The sequence below is a fragment of the Nycticebus coucang genome, chromosome 10 (genome assembly GCF_027406575.1).
Source record: "Nycticebus coucang isolate mNycCou1 chromosome 10, mNycCou1.pri, whole genome shotgun sequence".
Taxonomy (NCBI): Eukaryota; Metazoa; Chordata; class Mammalia; order Primates; family Lorisidae; genus Nycticebus; species Nycticebus coucang.
The window spans coordinates 57,704,027-57,720,106 of NC_069789.1; the positions used below are offsets into that span (position 1 = coordinate 57,704,027).

General features: G+C 42.9%; 1 non-coding gene across 1 annotated transcript; it reads left to right on the plus strand.

Moving 5' to 3' along the window:
• The first annotated feature begins 15,343 nt into the window (after positions 1 to 15,343).
• Positions 15,344 to 15,484, plus strand: LOC128597763 (U4 spliceosomal RNA). Its single transcript, XR_008383330.1, has one exon. It is a non-coding gene; the product is annotated as a U4 spliceosomal RNA (small nuclear RNA).
• The last annotated feature ends 596 nt before the right edge of the window (positions 15,485 to 16,080 follow it).

The window sequence follows — 16,080 nt, forward strand, 5'->3', positions numbered from 1 at the left end:
AAATAAAAAATATCACATATTTTTATGTAGCCTAGTAGGCTCTTGGCATTCTCAGATTCCGTGTTTGCAGTTAGACTATTTAGTAAACACCCACAAAGTTCTGTGACCATCAGATTTGCATTTGTTGAACCCAGCTTTGAATGACACATGTCCCAGGGCTGGTGTTTAGACATGAAGAAGGCACCTGGTGAGATCTGGAGAAGTCAGGGAAGATTTCTTGTAGGGGGAGGTGCTTGGGTGCTAGGCAATTTGCTGTATTAACTTATTTAATTATCACAATAACCCATAGCCCATTTTAAAGATTAGGAAGCTGCAGATCAGCCTGTCCAAGGTCACAATAGTAATGGCAGAATAGAATCAGAACCAGAGACTGACTCCAAGTCCAGGGTGCTTTCTTTTACATTCAGCTGCTTCCTGGGAGCCCTCAGTCATCTACCTCTCTACAGTGAAGAAGAGTGGGAAAATCTCTTCCCCTCAAAGGCAATGAGGCAAAGTTATTTTGTTTGTATGTCTGAGATTTTATTTATATTCAGTAAAATGCACAGATTTTAAGTGTACATACAGTTCAGTAAGTTTAAACAAATGTATACACCCCTGTAACGAACATGGAAAGCAAGATATGAAATGTTCCCATCACTCCAGGAAGTTTCCACTAGAGGTCACCACTGTCTTTTGTTTGTTTGTTTTTGTTTTTGAGAGAGTCTTACTTTGTCGCCCGGGGATAGAGTGCCGTACTGCCATAGCTCACAGCAACCTCAAATTCTAGGGCTCAAGTGATTATTTTGCCTCAGCCTCCTAAGGAGCTGAGACTACAGGTGCCCGCCATAACACCCGGCTATTTTAAAGACAGGGTCTTGCTCTGGCTTAGGCTGGTCTTGAACCAGTGAGCTCAGGCAGTCCACCAGTCTTGGCCTCCCAGAGTGCTAGGTGTGAGCCATCGTGCCCGGCCTTACCACTGTTCTAATTTCTTTTCTTTTTTTTTTTTTTTCACTGTTTTAATTTCTTATCACCAGGGATTTGTTTTGCCATTTCTTGAATTTCATTTAAATAGACTCAGTGGTTTCTTTCCCTTAACATACTTTAAAACAGGTTTTAAAAAGCAACTTTTGTAAGTTAAGGGCAATTCCACAGAGAACAGCCAAACACCATGAAGTAGTATTTCACCAAGTTCTGGTTCAGTCATAACTGCACTGCAGAAAAGCTTAGCTTAGTGCTGCCAAGGCCACCCAAGTTCCTTTTACTTGCCCCGATCCTTAGGAGGGTGGGTGTTAACCACAGAAGCGCAGGGCTCAGGCCCCCAACACATGGGGTCTGGGAACCTCTGACCTTCCTGGGCCTGGCTCCTTTCTCTTCTCAAGGTGCGAGCACCTGGGGCCTGCTGGGCCTGTGCTGGGCCTCAGCCTCCTGGGCCTCAGATCCTCCCTCTCCTGCCTGTCTGGCTGTCCTGTATTTGCCTGGCCACACCTTCCTCATGACTGCAGGAAGCAGGAATGTAGACTGGTTCAGGGAGGCCCAACCTCTCCTAGGTCCTGGACTCCCATCTGAGAGTCTTTCTAGGAGCTTGGCAGCCTCTAAGGCAGACACCATCTTTTCCAGGGTCTTCTGACTTCACATCAGCTTCTCTGTGAGTCTTGTCAAAGCCCATCTTTCTGTTCTGGAGGCCCATTAAGTCGTTGTTTTCTGTGTGCAAAGTGCCTGTGCTTGCCTTTAAAGAGCAGGGACCACTGAAATGCCCTGGTTGGCTGATGAACAAGCTGGCTCAGAGCACCAGCCCTATCAATTGAGGTTGTGATATCCAGGTATTCTCTAGGGAGAAGAACATTCCCTAAGGCTACTCAATTATATTCTCACTGTCTGGGAAAATTACTTTTATATATTACAGCTGGATAGTAGAATTTCCTGACACAAGATGACTGGGGCAGGCTGTGAGATTTCCCCAAGTGTCTGTAATAACAAGAGACCCCTGATGTGGCCAAATGAAGGGATGGGGGTAATGACCTTTGGCCTCCAGACACTCCATTGTCTTCTCCTGAAAAGGGCTGTAGCTGAGCCAGAGCTTCTGGAGATGGAATCTTTGTAACTGATGCTCTAGACATCTCAGTGGTCATTATCTGCAGCCTAGGCTGTCTCCACTCCAGGCAAGCTCAGTACTTATGTGCTCTGTGGCATGCATCCAACACCCCTTCATGAAGGACTTGGGCATTATCCACCAGTTGTCTGTTCCACTACTTATTCCCTAATGGAAAGAGCAGCTGAGGTAGGACACACATCCCCATTCCAGAGTCCATTAGTCAGTCAGTCAGCAATCATTAAGGAGCCCTTCAGAGGCAAACGGTGGTTTCATTCATGCTGATCTTTAACCACATGTATTCTTGTACCATTTCCTAATTGTCTCTATCTCCATCTTTCTCTCTCATGCAGTTATTCATTCAACAAAGATGTATTGTGGTTGAGAAACAAAATATTATTATAAAGAACACTAACTCTGAGCCAGATTGTCTAGATTTGAACCCCAGCTCTTCCACTGACTAGCTCTGTGATCTTGGGAAGACTGGACCCAGAGACCTTGTCTGTATCAATCAATATTTACTGCAATCAATAGTAGTTACTGCAAAGAGCACATGAGTTAAATATGTAACCTGAGGCTGTATGCAGTGACTCACACCTGTAATCCCAAAACTTTGAGAAGCTGAGATGGTTGGATCACCTGAGCTCAGGAGTTGGAGACCAGCCCGAGCAAGAGCGAGATCCCATCTCCGAAATTACCCAGGCGTTTTGGAGTGCGTTTGTTGTCCCAGCTACCTGGAAAGTTGAGAATCACTTGAGCCCAAAAGTCCGAGGAGGTTGCTCTGACCTATGACGCCACAGCACTCTACCAGGTGGCAACAAATTAAGAGTCTGTCTCAAAATAAATATATAAATAACATATTTGGGGGGGGTTCTGGTACACGGTGCTACGGGATATTTTTGCTGTTAAAATAACTACAAAGACATTCCACCTGCCTTCATGGAACTTAAACCTTAAAACTGTACCTTACCTCAGTAGGGCTACCATCTGTGGGATTATGACTGAACGCCTCTAAGTCAGAATCCCGCCCAGGCGGAATGATACGGCAGCGCCGCAGAGGCCTCGGCTGGCCTCGGATAGCCGTCCCCCACCGTCCCCGCAGCGGAGCACCCTTCGTTCTGGGAAACGGGATGCGACCGGAAAGGCGGCCGCCCCCTGGTCCGTCACGCAACGCACGTTCGTGGGGAACCTGGTGCTAAACCATTCGTAGACGACCTGCTTCTGGGTCGGGTTTCGGACGTAGCAGAGCAGCTCCCTCACTGCGATCTATTGAAAGTCAGCCCTCCACACAAGGGTTTGTAAAAAAAAACAAAAACAAAAAACAACTGTACCTTACGTGTTACTGTAAGTGGAAAGAAGTAGATGTACAAGGGCCAGAGGGACATAATGAAATGTGAGGGGCACTGGTGCTCTACTGAGATGGCAGGAAAGGCCGTCCTGTGGATGAAACATTGAACTGAGGTCAAAGGACAGTGGGAGTTGGCTGGGCAAATGGCTATGGGGGAAAGCACCACAGGGGCGACCTGAAGTGGGGAGGAGCCTGGCCATGTGGAACCAAAAGGTCAATGTTAGCAGAGTTTGTAGAGATGCAAAGTGCAGGGAAGGCAGGAGATGAAGCAAAGCAGGGAGTCAGGACCATAGATGTGATCTACCTAAGAGTACACACAATTGTACCCTCAATGAATCCCAAACAATACAAAAGTATTACATATACTGATATGGGGGGAAAAAGAGTAGACACAACACCAAAAGCACGACCCATGAAAGAAATAGCTGATAAACCGTACTTCATTAAAATTAAAAACTTGTGCTTTCTGAAAAACACTGTCAAGAGGATAAGGAGACAAGTCACAGACTAGCAGAAAATATTTGCAAAAGAAATATGTGGGAGGGAGGTCTTCAATTCTTTCCCCCTTCCTGAAGCTCTGGTGCTTTTCTGTATTCCTTTCTAACTTTTAATAAAAGTCCTATGTTACCACTGGGGCGGGGCGGGGGGGGTGAGATATGTGATAAAGGGATGTTATTCAAAATATACAGAGAACTCTTTTTGTTTTTTTGGGGTTTTTTTTTATTGTTGGGGATTCATTGAGGGTACAATAAGCCAGGTTACACTGATTGCAATTGTTAGGTAAAGTCCCTCTTGCAATCATGTCTTGCCCCCATAAAATGTGACACACACCAAGGCCCCACCCCCCTCCCTCCGTCCCTCTTTCTGCTTTTCCTCCCCCCATAACCTTAATTGTCATTAATTGTCCTCATATCAAAATTGAGTACATAGGATTCATGCTTCTCCATTCTGTGATGCTTTACTAAGAATAATGTCTTCCACGTCCATCCAGGTTAATACGAAGGATGTAAAGTCTCCATTTTTTTTAATGGCTGAATAGTATTCCATTGTATACGTATACCACAGCTTGTTAATCCATTCCTTGGTTGGTGGGCATTTAGGCTGTTTCCACATTTTGGCAATTGTAAATTGAGCTGCAATAAACAGTCTAGTACAAGTGTCCTTATGATAAAAGGATTTTTTTTCCTTCTGGGTAGATGCCCAGTAATGGGATTGCAGGATCAAATGGGAGGTCTAGCTTAAGTGCTGAGGTTTCTCCATACTTCCTTCCAGAAAGGTTGTACTAGTTTGCAGTCCCACCAGCAGTGTAAAAGTGTTCCCTTCTCTCCACATCCACGCCAGCATCTGCAGTTTTGAGATTTTGTGATGTGGGCCATTCTCACTGGGGTTAGATGATATCTCAGGGTTGTTTTGATTTGCATTTCTCTAATATATAGAGATGATGAACATTTTTTCATGTGTTTGTTAGCCATTCGTCTGTCATCTTTAGAGAAGGTTCTATTCATGTCTCTTGCCCATTGATATATGGGATTGTTGGCTTTTTTCATGTGGATTAATTTGAGTTCTCTATAGATCCTAGTTATCAAGCTTTTGTCTGATTGAAAATATGCAAATATCCTTTCCCATTGTGTAGGTTGTCTCTTTGCTTTGGTTGTTGTCTCCTTAGCTGTACAGAAGCTTTACAGTTTAATGAGGTCCCATTTGTTTATTTTTGTTGTTGCTGCAATTGCCATGGCAGTCTTCTTCATGAAGTCTTTCCCCAGGCCAATATCTTCCAGTGTTTTTTTATGCTTTCTTTGAGGATTTTTATTGTTTCATGCCTTAAATTTAAGTCCTTTATCCATCTTGAATCAATTTTTGTGAGTGGGGAAAGGTGTGGGTCCAGTTTCAGTCTTTTACATGTAGACATCCAGTTCTCCCAACACCATTTATTGAATAGGGAGTCTTTCCCCCAAGGTATGTTCTTGTTTGGTTTATCGAAGATTAGGTGGTTGTAAAATGTTAGTTTCATTTCTTGGTTTTCAATTCGATTCCAAGTGTCTATGTCTCTGTCTATGTCTCTGTTTTTGTGCCAGTACCATGCTGTCTTGAGCACTGTGGCTTTGTAGTACAGACTAAAATCTGGTATGCTGATGCCCCAGCTTTATTTTTATTACTAAGAACTGCCTTAGCTATACGGGGTTTTTTCTGGTTCCATACAAAACACAGAATCATTTTCTCCAAATCTTGAAAGTACGATGTTGGTATTTTGATAGGAATGGCATTGAATAGGTAGATTGCTTTGGGAAGTATAGACATTTTAACAATGTTGATTCTTCCCATCCATGAGCATGGTATGTTCTTCCATTTGTTAATATTCTCTGCTATTTCCTTTTTGAGGATTTCATAGTTTTCTTTATAGAGGTCCTTCACCTCCTTCGTTAAGTATATTCCTAGGTATTTCATTTTCTTTGAAACTATGATGAAGGGAGTTGTGTCCTTAATTAGCTTCTCATCTTGACTGTTATTGGTGTATACAAAGGCTACTGACTTGTGGACATTAATTTTATATCCTGAAACACTATTATATTTTTTGATGACTTCTAGGAGTCTTGTGATTGCGTCTTTGGGGTTCTCTAAGTATAAGATCATGTCGTCAGCAAAGAGGGAGAGTTTGACCTCCTCTGCTCCCATTTGGATTCCCTTTATTTCCTTGTCTTGCCTAATTGTATTGGCTAGAACTTCCAGCACTATGTTGAATAGTAAAGGTGACAGAGGACAACCTTGTCTGGTTCCAGTTCTAAGAGGGAAAGCTTTTAGTTTTACTCCATTCAGTAAAATATTAGCTGTGGGTTTGTCATAGATAGCTTCAATCAGTTTTAGAAATGTGCCACCTATGCCTATATTCTTCAGTGTTCTAATTAGAAAAGGATGCTGGATTTTATCAAATGCTTTTTCTGCATCTATTGAGAGGATCATGTGATCTTTATTTTTGCCTCTATACAGAGAACTCTTAAAACTCAACAATAAAAAACAAACACTCAATTAAAAATTGGGCCAAAGCAAGATGGCAGCCGAGTAACAGCTTCCTTGCAACTGGGCATGGTGAAACTGGGGAAAGACTCTAGGCATCTCTGGCTTATGGGATCTGCCCAGAAACATCCCTTTGGGGATGCAGGGAGTCAGCGAGAGACTTCTGGACACCAGGAGGAGGACAAAAGCAGTGGAGAACTGGACTCATCAAAACCCTAGGCCAGAGGCACAGTAACTTAAAGAGTAAGAGGAAGTGAATGGAAAATTAGGGCAAGGAAACAGGTAAAAGAAAACACTCATGCGGAAGAATCAGCAGAAAAAATCCCGGTAACATGAAAAACCAGTCCAGAGCAACCCCCTCCTACCCCAGGGACTGTGAGGTAGCTACTGCAGAGGATTCCGCATATAAAGAAATGTTAGCCTTGACAGAAGGGGAATTTAGAATACAGATGTTGAAAACAATGAAGGAAATGATGGAAACAATGAAGGAAATTGCTCACAAAGTGGAAAATAACCAAAAGGGAATACAAAAACAGAATCAAATAAGAGATGAACAATATGAAGAATATAGAAAGGATATAGAAGAGCTGAAGGGTTGAAGCAGTCAATTAGGGAACTTAAAGATGCAATAGAAAGTATCAACAACAGATTAGACCATGCAGAAGAAAGAATCTCAGAGGTAGAGGACAAAGCTCTTGCGATAACTCAGTTAAAGAGGCAGAAGAGAAGGGAGAGAAAGCAGAACGTTCACTGACAGAATTATGGGACTTTATGAAGCATTCAAACATACGAGTTATAAGTATCCCAGAAGGGGAAGAAGAATGTTCCAGGGGAATGGAAGCCATACTAGAGAATATTATAAACGAAAATTTCCCAAATATCACCAAAGATTCTGACACACTCCTTTCAGAGGGATATCAGACCCTAGGTTGCCTCAATTCTAACAGAGCTTCTCCAAGACACATTGTGATGAACCTGGTCAAAGTCAAAACAAAAGAAAAAATTCTGCGAGCTGCCAGGAGTAAGCGCCAGTTGACCTACAGGGGCAAATCAGGGTGACTGCAGATTTCTCTAATGAAACTTTTCAAGCAAGAAGACAATGGTCATCTACCTTTAATCTACTTAAACAGAATAATTTCCAGCCCAGAATTCTATATCCTGCTAAGCTAAGCTTTAAAACTGACAGAGAAATCAAATCATTTATTGATATGCAAACATTGAGGAAATTTGTCACAACAAGACCAGCTCTACAGGAAGTACTTCAACCTGTTCTATACACTGTCTGTCACAATGGATCAACAGCAAACTAAGAACTTGGAATTTAAAGGACAGAATGTAACTTCCACAATGATGCAAAAGATAAAACTAAGCAATGGACTCTCACAAAGTAAGATGAATAGAACACTAACACACTTATCAATTATCTCAATAAATGTTAATGGCTTGTATTCCCCACTGAAGAGGCATACATTGGCTGACTGGATTAAAAAACACAAGCCATCCATTTGCTGTCTGCAGGAAACACACCTGGTTTCAAAAGACAAATTAAAGCTCTGAGTCAAGGGTTGGAAGACAATTTTTCAGGCAAATGGAATTCAGAAGAAGAGAGGGGTTGCAATCTTATTTTCAGATACATGTGGATTTAAAGCAACTAAAGTAAAAAAAGACAAAGATGGTCACGTTATATTGCTCTAGGAAAAAATACAACAAGAAGATGTTTCAATCCTAAATATTTATGCACCCAGCTAAAATGCTTCCATATTCTTGAAACAGACCTTATTCAGCCTGAGCAATATGATATCCTATAATACCATAATAACAGGGGACTTTAACGCTCCCCTTACAGAGCTGGACAGATCCTCTAAACAGAAATTAAACAAAGATATAAGGGACTTAAATAAGACCCTAGAACAACTGTGCTTGATAGATGCATATAGAACACTCCATCCCAAAGATAAAGAATATACATTCTTCTCATCACCCCATGGAACATTCTCCAAAATTGATCATATCCTAGGACACAAAACAAACTTCAACAGAATCAAAAGAATTGAAATTTTACCTTGTATCTTCTCAGACCACAAGGCACTAAAGGTAGAATTCAACTCCAACAAAAACATTTAACCCCACACAAAGGCATGGAAATTAAACAACCTTCTGTTGAATGACAGTTGGGTGGAGGAAAAAATAAAAGAGGAAATAAATCATTAACTTCCTTGAGCATACAACAATGAAGACACAAGCTACAAAAACCTGTGGGATACAGCAAAAGCAGTTCTGAGAGGAAAATTTATCACTTTAGATGCCTACATTTGAAAAACAGAAAGAGAGCGCATCAATAAACTCATAAGCCAACTTATGGAATTAGAAAAAGAACAATCTAAGCCTAAACCCAGCAGAAGAAAAGAAATATCCAAAATTAAATCAGAGATCAATGAAATTGAAAACAAAAGAATCATTCAGAAAATTAATGAAACAAGGAGTTGGTTGAAAAAATAAATAAAATAGGTAAACCTTTGGCCAGACTAACTAGAAATAGAAAAGTAAAATCTCTAGTAACCTCAATCAGAAATGATAAAGGGGAAATAACAATTGATCCCACAGAGATACAAGAGATCATCTCTAAATACTACCAGAAACTCTATGCCCAGAAATTTGACAGTGTGAAGGAAATGGATCAATATTTGGAATCACAGCCTCTTCCTAGACTTAGACAAGAAGAAATAGAGCTCCTGAACAGACCAATTTCAAGCATTGAGATCAAAGAAACAATAAAAAATCTTCCAACAAAAAAATGCCCTGGTCCAGATGGCTTCATACCAGAATTCTATCAAATCTTCAAAGAAGAACTTATTTCCATACTGCAGAAATTATTCCAAAAAAATGAGGAGGAAGGAATCTTCCCCCAACACGTTCTATGAAGCAAAAATCACCCTGATACCAAAACCAGGAAAAGACCCAACTAAAAAGGAGAATTTCAGACCAATTTCACTAATGAGTAGAGAAGCAAAAATTCTCAACAAAATCCTAGCCAATAGATTACAGTTTATCATGAAAAAAGTCATACATCATGATCAAGTAAATTTCATCCCAGGGATGCAAATCTGGTTTAACATATGCAAGTCCATAAACGTTATTCACCATATCAACAGAAGCAAAAACAAAGACCATATGATCCTCTCAATAGATGCAGAAAAAGCATTTGATAAAACCCAGCATCCTGGGCAGCGCCTGTGGCTCAGTGAGTAGGGCGCCGGCCCCATATGCCGAGGGTGGCGGGTTCAGGCCCAGCCCCGGCCAAACTGCAACCAAAAATAGCCGGGCGTTGTGGCGGGCGCCTGTAGTCCCAGCTGCTTGGGAGGCTGAGGCAAGAGAATCGCATAAGCCCAAGAGTTAGAGGTTGCTGTGAGCTGTGTCACGCCACGGCACTCTACCGAGGGCGGTACAGTGAAACTCTGTCTCTACAAAAAAAAAAAAACAAAAAAAACCCAGCATCCTTGTCTAATTAGCACACTGAAGAATTTAGGCATAGGTGGCACATTTCTTAAACTGATCGAAGCCATCTATGGCAAACCCACAGCTAATATTTTACTGAACAGAGTAAACTGAAAGCTTTTCCTCTTAGAACAGGAACCAGACAAGGTTGTCCTGTCACCATCACTATTCAACATCGTGATGGAAGTTCTAGCCAATACATTTAGGCAAGACAAGGAAATAAGGGGCATCAGATGGGAGCAGAGGAGGTCAAACTCTCCCTCTTTGTTGATGATATGATCTTATACTTAGAGAACCCCAAAGACTCAATGACAGACTCCTGGAAGTCATCAAAAAATACAGTAATGTCTCAGGACATAAAATCAATGTCAACAAGTCAGTAGCCTTTGTATATGCCAATAACAGCCAAGATGAGAGGCTAATTAAGGACACAACTCCCTTCATCATAGCTTCAAAGAAAATGAAATACCTAGGAATATACCTAACAAAAGAGGTGAAGGACCTCTATAAAGAAAATTGTGAAATCCTAAGAAAGGAAATAGCAGAGGATATTAACAAATGGAAGAACATACCATGCTCATGGCTGGAAAGAATCAATATTGTTAAAATGTCTATACTTCGGCTCAGCGCCTGTTGTTCAAGCAGCTAAGGCGCCAACCACATACACCTGAGCTGGTGGGTTCAAATCCAGCCCAAGCCTGCCAAACAACAATGACGGCTGCAACCAAAAAACAGCTGGGTGTTGTGGCCTATAGTCCCAGCTACTTGGGAGGCAGAGGCAAGAGAATCACTTGAGCCCAGGAGTTGGAGGTTGCTGTGAGCTGCGATGCCATGGCACTCTACCCAGGGTGACAGCTTGAGGCTCTGTCTCAAAAAAAAAAAAAAAAAAGTCTATACTTCCCAAAGCAATTTACCCATTCAATGCCATCCCTATTAAAATACCAACATCGTACTTTCAAGACTTGGAAAAAAGGATTCTGTGTTTTGTATGGAACCAGAAAAAAACCCACACAGCTAAGGCAGTTCTTAGTAATAAAAACAAAGCTGGGGGCATCAGCATACCAGATTTTAGGCTGTACTACAAAGCCATAGTGGTCAAGACAGCATGGTACCGGCACAAAAATAAAGACAGACATTTGGAACAGAATAGAAAACCAGGAAATGAAACTAACATCTACAACCACCTAATCTTCAACAAACCAAACAAGAACATACACTGGGGGAAAGACTCTCTATTCAATAAATGGTGCTGGGAGAACTGGATAGCCACATGTAAAAGACTGAAACTGGACCCACACCTTTCCCCACTCACAAAAATTGATTGAAGATGGATAAAGGACTTAAATCTTCAAGGCATGAAACAATAAAAATCCTCAAAGAAAGCATAGGAAAAACACTGGAAGATATCAGCCTGGGGAAAGACTTCATGAAGAAGACTGCCATGGCAATTGCAACAACAACAAAAATAAACAAATGGGACTTCATTAAACTGAAAAACTTCTGTACAGCTAAAGAGACAACCTACACAATGGGAAAGGATATTTGCATATTTTGAATCAGACAAAAGCTTGATAACTAGGATCTATAGAGAACTCAAACTAATCCACATGAAAAAAGCCAAGCATCCCATATATCAATGGGCAAGAGACATGAATAGAACCTTCTCTAAAGAAGATAGATGAATGGCTAACAAACATATGAAAGAATGCTCATCATCCCTAATTATTAGAGAAATGCAAATCAAAACCACCCTGAGATACCATCTAACCCCAGCGAGAATGGCTCACATCACAAAATCTCAAAACAGATGCTGGCGTGGATGTGGAGAGAAGGGAACACTTTTACACTGCTGGTGGCGCTGCAAACTAATACCACCTTTTTGGAAGGAGGTATGGAGAAAACTCAAAGAACTCATTTGATCCTGCAATCCCATTACTAGGCATCTACACAGAAGGAAAAAAATCCTTTCGTCATAAGGACACGGACTAGACTGTTTATCACAGCTCAATTTATAATCACCAAAATGTGGAAACAGCCTAAATGCCCACCAACCCAGGAATGGATTAACAAGCTGTAGTAAATGTACACCTGAAATCCTATTCAGCCATTTAAAAAAATGGAGACTTTACAGCCTTTGTATTAACCTGGATCGAAGTGGAACACATTATTCTTAGTAAAGCATCACAAGAATGGAGAAGCATGGCTCGGCCCCTGTGGCTCAAGTGGCTAAGGTGCCAGCCATATACAACTGAGCTGGCAGGTTCGAATCCAGCCCAAGCCCACCAAACAACAATGATGGCTGCAACCAAAAAATAGCTGGGCATTGTGGCGGGTGCCTGTAGTCCCAGCTACTTGGGAGGCAGAGGCAAGACAATCACTTGAGCCTAGGAGTTGGAGGTTGCCGTGAGCTGTGATGCCATGGCACTCTACCCAGGACGACAGCTTGAGGCTTTGTCTCAAAAAAAAAAAGAATGGAGAAGCATGAATCCTATGTATTCAATTTTGATATGAGGACAATTAAAGACACGGTAGGGATGGGAGAATGGGAGAGCAGAGAGAGAAAGAAGGAGGGAGGGATAGGGAAAGGAAGAGCAGAGAGAGGGAAGGAGGGGTGGGTGAGGTCTTGGTGTGTGCCACACCTTTTGGGGATAAGATACGATTGTAAGAGGCACTTTACCTAACAAATGCAATCAGTGTAACCTGGTTTCTTGTACCCTCAATGAATCCCCAACAATAAAAAAAAAAAACTAATAAATAATAAAAAAAATAAAAATTGGGCTAAGGACCTTAACAGACATGTCACCAAAGAACACATACAGAGAGCAAATAAGCATATGAAAAGGTACTCCATATCACGTCATCAGAGAAATACTAATGAAAACAGAAGCATGATGCCACTGCACATATTAGAATGGCTAAAATCCAGAACACTGACAACAACAAATTCTAGTGAGGGTGTGGAGCAACAGGAACTCCCATTCATTGCTGATAGGAAAGCAAAATGCGACGGCCACTTTGGAAGACACTTGCATGGCTTCTTACAAAACTAAACATACTTTCATCCTATAATCTAGCAGTCACACTCTTTGGTATTTACCCAAATGAGTTGAAAACTTATGCCCACCAAAAAAACCCACACACAGATGTTTATAGCAGCTTTATTCTAATTGCTAAAACTTGGAAGCAACCAAGGCGTCCTGCAGTCGTGGACGGATAAATAAACTGCGGTACATCCAGACAACGGAATATTATTCAGCGGTAAAAGGAAATGACGTATAAAACCATGAGACATGGGAAACTCTCATCCATATTACTACGTGAAAGAAGCTGATCTTAAATGGGTACATATTGTATGATTCCAACTATCTGACATTCTGGAAAAGGCAAAACTATGGAGACAGGAACAAGGTTATTGGTTGATGGGGTTGAGGGAAGCGGGGATGAACAGGTGGAGCACAGAGGATGCGCAGGGCAGTGAAACTACTCTGTATGACACTATAATGGTGCACACATGTCACTATATGTTTGTTCAGGCCCACAGAATGTACAGCACCAACAGGAACCCTACTGTGAACCATGGGCTCTGGGTGACAGTGATGTGTCAGTGTAGGTTCATCAGCTGTAACAAATGCACCACTATGGTGGCGGATGGTGATGGGGGAGGGGAGACTGTGGCCGTGTCAGGGAGGCAGTACACACATACGGGAACTCTCTGTACCTTCCTTAACTTTGCCTACAAACAAAAACTGCTCTAAAAAATAAAGTTGGTGAACAAGAAAAGAATGTTGACCCAGGTAGCAACAGTGGGGGTGGAGAAAGAGGCAAGTCACAGGTGGGATGAATGATGAATGGTGGGGTGGGGTTTGGCCACATGATTCGCAGAGGGTGGTCCACTGGAGGGCAGAGGGAGGAGTCCCCTCCTCCCTGGGGACTCCTGAGTGAGTAGGACCCGGCTGTGGGTGGGCGGGGTCCCTTCCAGACCAGGGTGTCCCTGGCCCCTCCTCACATCTCACTGAGGCAGAGCAGGGCCATGAGCGTCAGGGTGTAGGCTTGGATCATTTCTGCCGTAGACATTCTGAGCTTGGGGAGCGTGGGAAACACCTGGGTGCGAGTGTACAGTGTTTATTTAAATTTGTGATTCTAAAGTTCAGAAATGTCATGTAGAATTGAGAAGCATCCACATATAAAAGGTGGTTTAAGCCGTGAGAATGGAGAGACTTCCCACAACAACATGAAAAGAGAGGAGAACTGTGGGCTGGGTCTCTGCAGGGGTTCCACGAATGGCCTCAACGTGTAATTTAGAAAGAATGTTCCCTCATGGCCCCAACCACCCCCTTACTTCCTCCCCCTTGAACCACCCCATGTTGCACCTTCTTTCTTGTCCCCATCAATGGCAGCCAACCTGGGGGCACTGCTTCTTGGAAAAGGAACCTTGGTCAGAGACTTGAATGCCCACATATTTGGTGCGGTTGGCAGCCCGAGAATGGGGATAGAAAGACCAGAGGTGTTTGAGGGGGCAAGGGAACTAGAGGACCAGCTGGGAGGGATGAGGATAAGAATAGGAAGGTGAAGAGGTGGAGGAGGGAAAGGACAGGAGAGGGTTCAGGGGAGAGAGAAGGAAAAACAGAGACCTTTAAGAACCAATCCAGTAGGGCGGTGCCTGTGTCTCAAAGGAGTAGGGCGCTGGCCCCATATGCCAGAGGTGGCGGGTTCAAACCCAGCCCTGGCCAAAAACTGCAAAAAAAAAAAGAACCAATCCAGCATGAATCATGCTGACTTTTTTTAAACTTCTGGAAGCTCTCATTTACCCACAGTTTGAAAGAGAGCTTTTTCACAAATATCTGAATACAGGGCTAAGAGTGTTAGCAGAATTTCTCTGCCAGATCCTTGGTCTCAGAAAATGGAAGAATTAATTCATGGACCACCACAAATAAGCAACAGGACAGAGTTTATTATAGATAAGTGAAAGAGCAAAGCAAGTCCTCTGGCACAGCAGAGGGGTGGCGAGCGGGCAGCTGATTTTGGCTGTCTAGAGGTTTATATGCAGCTTTTCTTTCCCTGCAGACAGGGGGTTTGGGGAAATGGAATGTATGTTTAAAATCTGTCGCGACCATTGGCGCCAGAGGCCTGTGGGCAGAAGTTAATTTTAAAACTACCACTGTGTAGGAATGTGGTCTTGTTTAGGGCATCGCTCTCCTCCCTGGGAGTGGTAGCTTAGAAGGAACATGATCATACTGGTTTATGAGCCTACCTAGGCCCGGAAAATGGGGTCTGTGTCCAGCCCTAGGTGAGGGGGACCTGCACCAAGAGTACGTGTAGCTGTGAATGTGGATGGCCGAGGGACCGTCCGGGTGTGCGTATAAACGGAGGTGGAGGCTTGTGGTGCAGTCACATGCTGAGACAGAAAAGAGAAATGGGAGAGCTTCATGAAGTGGCAATATCGTAGCCACTGAGGTGCACCTGAGGAGCAGTTATTGCTAATTGAAAACTTTTCCCAATACCCTGTCATGATGACTTGCAATATAGCCGGCGCTGGCAATTTTTGACGGTCTCTACAGAGACTGAAAAAAAAAAAAAAAGAAAGAAAAGAGAAATGGGAGAAAGGCCTCAAAATAATCAATCCACTCTCCTATAGCCCTAAGATGTCTGTTTTCATTTCCTCCGTGCCGGACCTCAGACCTGTCCACAGAGACTTTACCTCACTATCACTTTGTTGAAGGCCGAATCTTAGCCCTGCTCCTATCCCCCGACGGGAGAGGCCAGCCCCTCTGCAGTCTACATGGCGAAGTTAGGGAGGCCCAAGGCTTCAGGGGTGTCCAAACTCCTTTTCTTTTCGGCTGCACACTGGAAGAGTAAAAGTTGTCTTGGGCCACATATTAAATACACAAATACTAACAAAAGCTGATGAGCAAAAACAAAAAGTCCATGTCATGATGTCTGACACCAAAGATAAGCAAAAAAAAGTCCTCACAAAATCAGCACGCTGTCCGAGGGGCCACATCCCATGAGAATTGAAAGAAGCAAGGCCATGCTTCACCAGAGAAGTCCTGGACCACAGAAGGCGACCTGCCCCACCACACCCCACCCCAGCCAGCTCCTGGCATTGTCCTTGCACCTGCTGGAGTTTCTGACGCCCTCCCTGTCAAGTGCTTCACTG